Below are 5,825 nucleotides of genomic sequence, written 5' to 3' on the forward strand. Positions count from 1 at the left end.
TTTGGATATAACAGTATGTTTTTTCTCTTAAATCAGGAAGTAGTGATCCAGTCTATTGAAAAACTTCACCCAATAATAATAGCAAGTGGAGAACAACACATTATATAAAATGTATTACGATTACAGTGTAAATGTTAATTTGTGTATATGTAAATTACTCCAACAATTGAGGAGAGGGAATGGCCCATTGGTTTTGTTTTGCTTAATTAGAACTTGCTTTGGTTATGCTGCTAAAATCTTTATGTAGTTTGAATTGAAGTGTGGAGAATTGGTTAGCTTTATGTGTATTTAGAATTCTTTTTCCAGTGCTAAAATTGCCCCAGATGGATTTTAGCCTATGTTCATCAGTCCTTGCTGTGATAAAAAAAGTTTAAAAGCTTCAATTTTAAATTATACTTTGGTAGGTAGAAAAAGGTTAATTACTGGAAAAACAAGGACATCTGAGCTATGAAGCTTATTGCCCAGGTTCATAAATCTATTTTTTCCCCAATTGTAAATTGCATACTATTCCCCTCACCCATTATTTATTTAGCAACTGTGAATTTTACACCTCGCTGTGAATGTATCTTGTTCAAATAGTGTCAATGGATAGGGAATGCAAAAGATACTCATTTTAAAGCTTAATGGCTTTTATTATAAAAAAAAAAAATGTAAAGTCATAATCTGAATAGTTTTATCATCAGCATCCATTATTGCTGACTCTGCTTTGAAAATTCTACTTCATTCGTGTCCTTTTTAATTGTGCTAATAATGTCAAGCGCCAAGGAAATCAGGAGATTCAGGCAGTTCAAATGAGTATAAATATTTATTGCAAGCAGAAGTCTCTGAACTACTAACGGTCAAGGGAAATTTGTGGGAGTTAAGGAGAGAAAGAAATTCAAGGTGGGCTGGACTTAGATCTCTTGTGGGCCCACAGGGACTCATGCTGATGATGTGTTTGACCCCCTACCTCGGGCTCAGCTTGGCTATCTTCTACAAATAGTCTGTACATTATTTCTACTTTCCGAAAACCTATAAATGTGATATGACTGTGCAGCTTAGCAAATTACAATTATGTTTGTCTTACTGTATTTTATGAAATGAATTGTAGCAGAGAATATATTTCCAAAGTGAACCAGATATTTGTCTTATTTATTATCTAATAAATTGAATTACAGTACTTTATTGCAGTACCATATCTTTTTAAAAACAATTTGCTTATTATTTTTGATTCAGCTTGTTTAATTTAAAATATTTAGGAATTGATTGTCTTATATGAAGAATTTTAAAGGCTAGGTGAAGTGTTTCCTGATCTGAAATTTTAATGTTTGAAAGTCCCAATCAATTTTGATCCTGCATCCTCTTCAATTTCTAGACATATAACAGAGCCCCTTAAAAGATGGGAAATTATGGGAAATTTCATATAGGTTGAAGGTTCTCTTCAAATATATATTTTGAAATATTTCAGTTGGCCCAGAAGATTAAGATAAATTTTAGACAGCAGTTTGGATTTGAGCAATACCTAAATCTATAGCTCAGTTTATAATCCTGAAGTTCCCTAAAAAGGCCTCCCTGAACTGGATCCCAGAAGATTTAATACTGTGGCTCAGTTTACCTCTGATCTGAATGGGGGATTTTCTGCTTTATATTGGAAAAAAAATGAGAATAAATGAGAGCGTTTTTCTGTGCGCAAATAATAAATACAGATCTCAGTTTTCAAAGTAAAGCTAGAGTTGATGACAAAAAGATAAAGGTGCCTCTACATATTCTACCCTGCCAATATACCAATATTGTGGTTGGGTGAAATCAAGTTGTTTCTAGGAAGAAAATGGCACTCTTAAGAGATAAAAATGAGTACATTCATAAGGTATTTGGGCATACATTAGTTGGTTAGTCAGGACTCAGGACATTCTATCATAAACTTCCTGTGACTGCCTTGTGTTATTTTCCAGCAAAAAAAAAAACCTCCATAACGTTGCTGTGGGAGGAAGAGAGTCAAAAAAATCAAAATAGCCACAAGTGTGTGATCAAAGCGATGTGTCAGGTTCCGACTAATGAAACACTTCAAAGAACTTCCAGGCATTGGTTTCCTAAAACCTTTATTAACAGTGTTACAAATTGACGGCACATCATGGAGGTATGCCAGAATCTGAATTCCTCTTGCTTGCATCTAACTTTTCTTGCTAAACCCCTCCCTTATCTTGCAGTCATAAGTCACATCTTCCAATTAGCCCAATTAGATTCACTTCCATTCCTTTTCCTGGGCTTTCCTTATTATTCTCCCTTTTCTCTGTCATCTGAATTAACTCTAAAAATACCAGACAGTTCTGCATATTTTGTCAAAGCAAGAATATTCAATATTAGCAGCGTTGACACGATGCCCTTTTTGCATGTACAATATTGCAATGCATGTGCTGTTTATGGTATGTACAGTTTATGGCTGCATCCTAGCCTGCAGAAGTTTATTATTTGCTTGAGCAGTTGCTATGAACAGAACAGAACAATTTACAAGTGAGCCTCTTATTGTTGGGAAATTATGATGCGAAAAGGAAATATAAATATACCTTTGTTTTGAGAAGACGGTATAAGCCAATGATTAAAAAGGATGGAGGAAAAGGTGAGGAATTGTTTTTTCAGAAGCTTTTGCAGAGTTTCAAATGTACACAGCTCATATCCTTGCTATTTTTTAAAATGCTTATCCATTATCTGTATGTCTTGTTCAGTTGGATTGTATGGAAATTCTCTGTTTCTTAGTGACTGGTGTAGCTAAACCTTGAGTTATGTATATTTTCTGCTGTTGGAAAAGGTCTTGTCATAACTTGAGTGACAGTTTCTGCTAGATCAGGGGAAAGTAAAAGAAGCAAAAATGGCAGAAACGTCTGGTGGGTTACACAAAGCACATGGAGTAATGTTACTGTTTATGCGATGTGGGCAGCTAAGAAAGTTCAGTTCCAGTTGAATTATTAGCACATATCATAGTGGTAAGTTTGGCTTTATGTCTCTCTTTTTTTTAAAAAAAATCATTTGCTGAAATGTTTTATCCATTTCCTTACCTGTTTTGCCATAAGGGAATTCTTACCACGGAGGCTTGATAGATTTCTGGCATGTTTCTCAAAGATGAACGTCAAAAGATTCCATGTTGATTTGATTTTGATGTTATACCAAATTCAGGATCTGTGGTTTTCACGTTTGATCATTTTTTTCTACATTATTTTTCTTTTGCTTGCTTGGTAGATCTTACAAACTAAACAAGAGTCCACATTACATTATATCATTGTTATTTCATTATATCTTAAGCAAAATAATTTTGCAGTGAATCTTAGAATCTTTGGCAATATCACCTCCATTGGATTCCATAAGGGGGAAAGCAGAATCTAGATCAAGCCTATAGAACATATAGGCTAGTTTAATGAAGAGAAGGTCTAGGGGCAACATGATAGCAATGTTCCAATATCTCAGGGGTTGCTACAAAGAAGAGGGAGTCAAGCTATTCTCAAAAGCACCTAAAGGCAGGACAAGAAGCAATGGATGGAAACTAATCAAGGAGAGAAGCAACCTAGAACTGAGGAGAAATTTCCTGAAAGAACAATTAATCAGTGAAGCAACCTGCTTCCAGAAGTTGTGAATGCGCCAACACTGGAAGTTTTTAAGAAGAGACTGGACAGCCATTTGTCTGAAATGGTAGAAGTTTCCTGCCTGAGCAGGGGGTTGGACTAGAAGACCTCCAAGGTCCCTTCCAACTCTATTATTATTATTATTATTATTATTATTATTATTATTATTATTATTATTATTATTATTATTATTATTATTATTATTATTGATCATTGCCCAGTCAGCCAGATGTTCAGACTGGATTTGACATTTTTGTCTACCTATCGAGTTCTTACCAAGGACCTGGGATAGACAGATGTGGATGTTTGATGGTATTACAGATATTATCGCAGGATGGAAGCAGTTCCTAGTAAGGCCGCCTTTTGCAATTATCAATGCCAATGGTGTTCAAGTGGTGCTCCAGTTGTTTTGGTATTACTATTGGTACTACCCTTGCTTGCCTTTGTCACAGTCATTCTATTTCTATTTGTAGGTCTTTTTTATTTTGTTATCTTCTCCAGTTCTTTCTTGTCTATTCTACTGTCTCCAGGCACTGCCACATCCACTATCCAGAAATAATAACAATAACAATCATCATCATCATCCTTACTAGGAACTTCCTTTCTTCCTGCGTGTGTAATACCATCAAAAATCCACATCTGCCTATCCCAGGTCCTTGGTAAGGACTCGAAATGTAGACAAAAATGCCAAATCCAGTCTAAACATCTGGCTGACTATGCGATGATCAATAATAATAATAATAATAATAATAATAATAATAATAATAATAATAATACTCACTGATGCCACCAGCTGCAGCTGTCTAACAGCTGACTGGTGCGCCAGGTGATTCCATTATGACCCACAATAAATTTTAATATATTAATGTGATCTCTACAAATTGGCCGGGCCTGATCTAGATTTAGACTAGGAGACTGCATTTACTTTTTGAAATGTCTGCAGTGATTAAGAGTTTTTCAATTTCATTTAACTTTAAAAGCATGGCTTTTGCATTGGACAAAATCTGATTCATGTTAGTGGTGCTTTCTGCAATGATTGCATAAACAGACAATCATTATGGATTAAACAAGTCAATTCAGGAAATAGGTAACAAAGAAATAATCATTTATACCAAGATTTTGGAACTTCTGTTAAGCATGCAGGGAGCATATACAGTTAATAGAGCTGTTCTAGTAGCACACAAAACTCCCTGTGCCACTGCATTCTGTACCAGATGGACCTTCTGGATACTCTTCATGGATAGCCCCATATAGACTGCATTGCAATAGTCCAATATAAAGGTGACTAGGACATGAATGAGTGAGCAGGGCCTGCCAGTACAGAAATGGGCACAACTGGTGCACAAGAAGAAGCTGTGCAAAGGCCCTCCTAACCACAGCTACCATCTACTCATTAAGCAGGAGTCATGAGGCTACAAGGACACCTATTGTGGACTGGATCTGTTTAGGATAGTGCAAACCCTCTAGTACCAAAGATGGCATAGTCGTGGAACCAATAGGTTCCCACATCCAAAGCGACTCAGTCTTGCTAGGGTTCAGTTGAAGCCTGTTGTTCCCCATCCAAATATTCATTCTCCAGACACTGGAGAATGTGCTAGGAGTGGATATATATAAAAGGATACATTATATAATGATACCTCACCCCATGGTGAGGACAAAGCAGCAAAACCTGTGGCACCTCACATAGTAATGGCTGAAGACAGGATTTGTTTGGTTTTTAATTTCTGACTTTGAACAAACCTTTTCAAAGTAATTTGGTAAATATTCTGTGGTACTGTGGTGTGTATATACATTTTGGGGGAAAAATCATCATGCTTATTTATCTTCTGGTATATCTGCAGCTCAGTGTATGTGTTTAAATAATGGCTGTAGAAAAAACCCAAACATTTAGATGATGCAACTTGGGAGGTTTTTTGGTAATAAAATGGAGAATCAAATTCACAAATTTGTCTGAAAATGTGTGTTATGGGACTGTTGTGAGCATGGATTGACTTAATCCAGTTTACTAAGAGATTGTATGTATATATGAGATATATATACATACTGTGAGAGGGACCTCGGAGTCCTAGTGGACAATCACCTAAATATGAGCCAGCAGTGTGCTGCAGCTGCCAAAAAGGCCAACACAGTGCTAGGCTGCATTAACAGAGGGATAGAATCAAGATCACGTGAAGTGTTAATACCACTTTACAATGCCTTGGTAAGGCCACACTTGGAATACTGCATCCAGTT

The sequence above is a fragment of the Protobothrops mucrosquamatus genome, unplaced genomic scaffold (assembly GCF_001527695.2).
Source record: "Protobothrops mucrosquamatus isolate PMUCROS unplaced genomic scaffold, P.Mucros_1.0 scaffold327, whole genome shotgun sequence".
NCBI classification, from domain to species: domain Eukaryota; kingdom Metazoa; phylum Chordata; class Lepidosauria; order Squamata; family Viperidae; genus Protobothrops; species Protobothrops mucrosquamatus.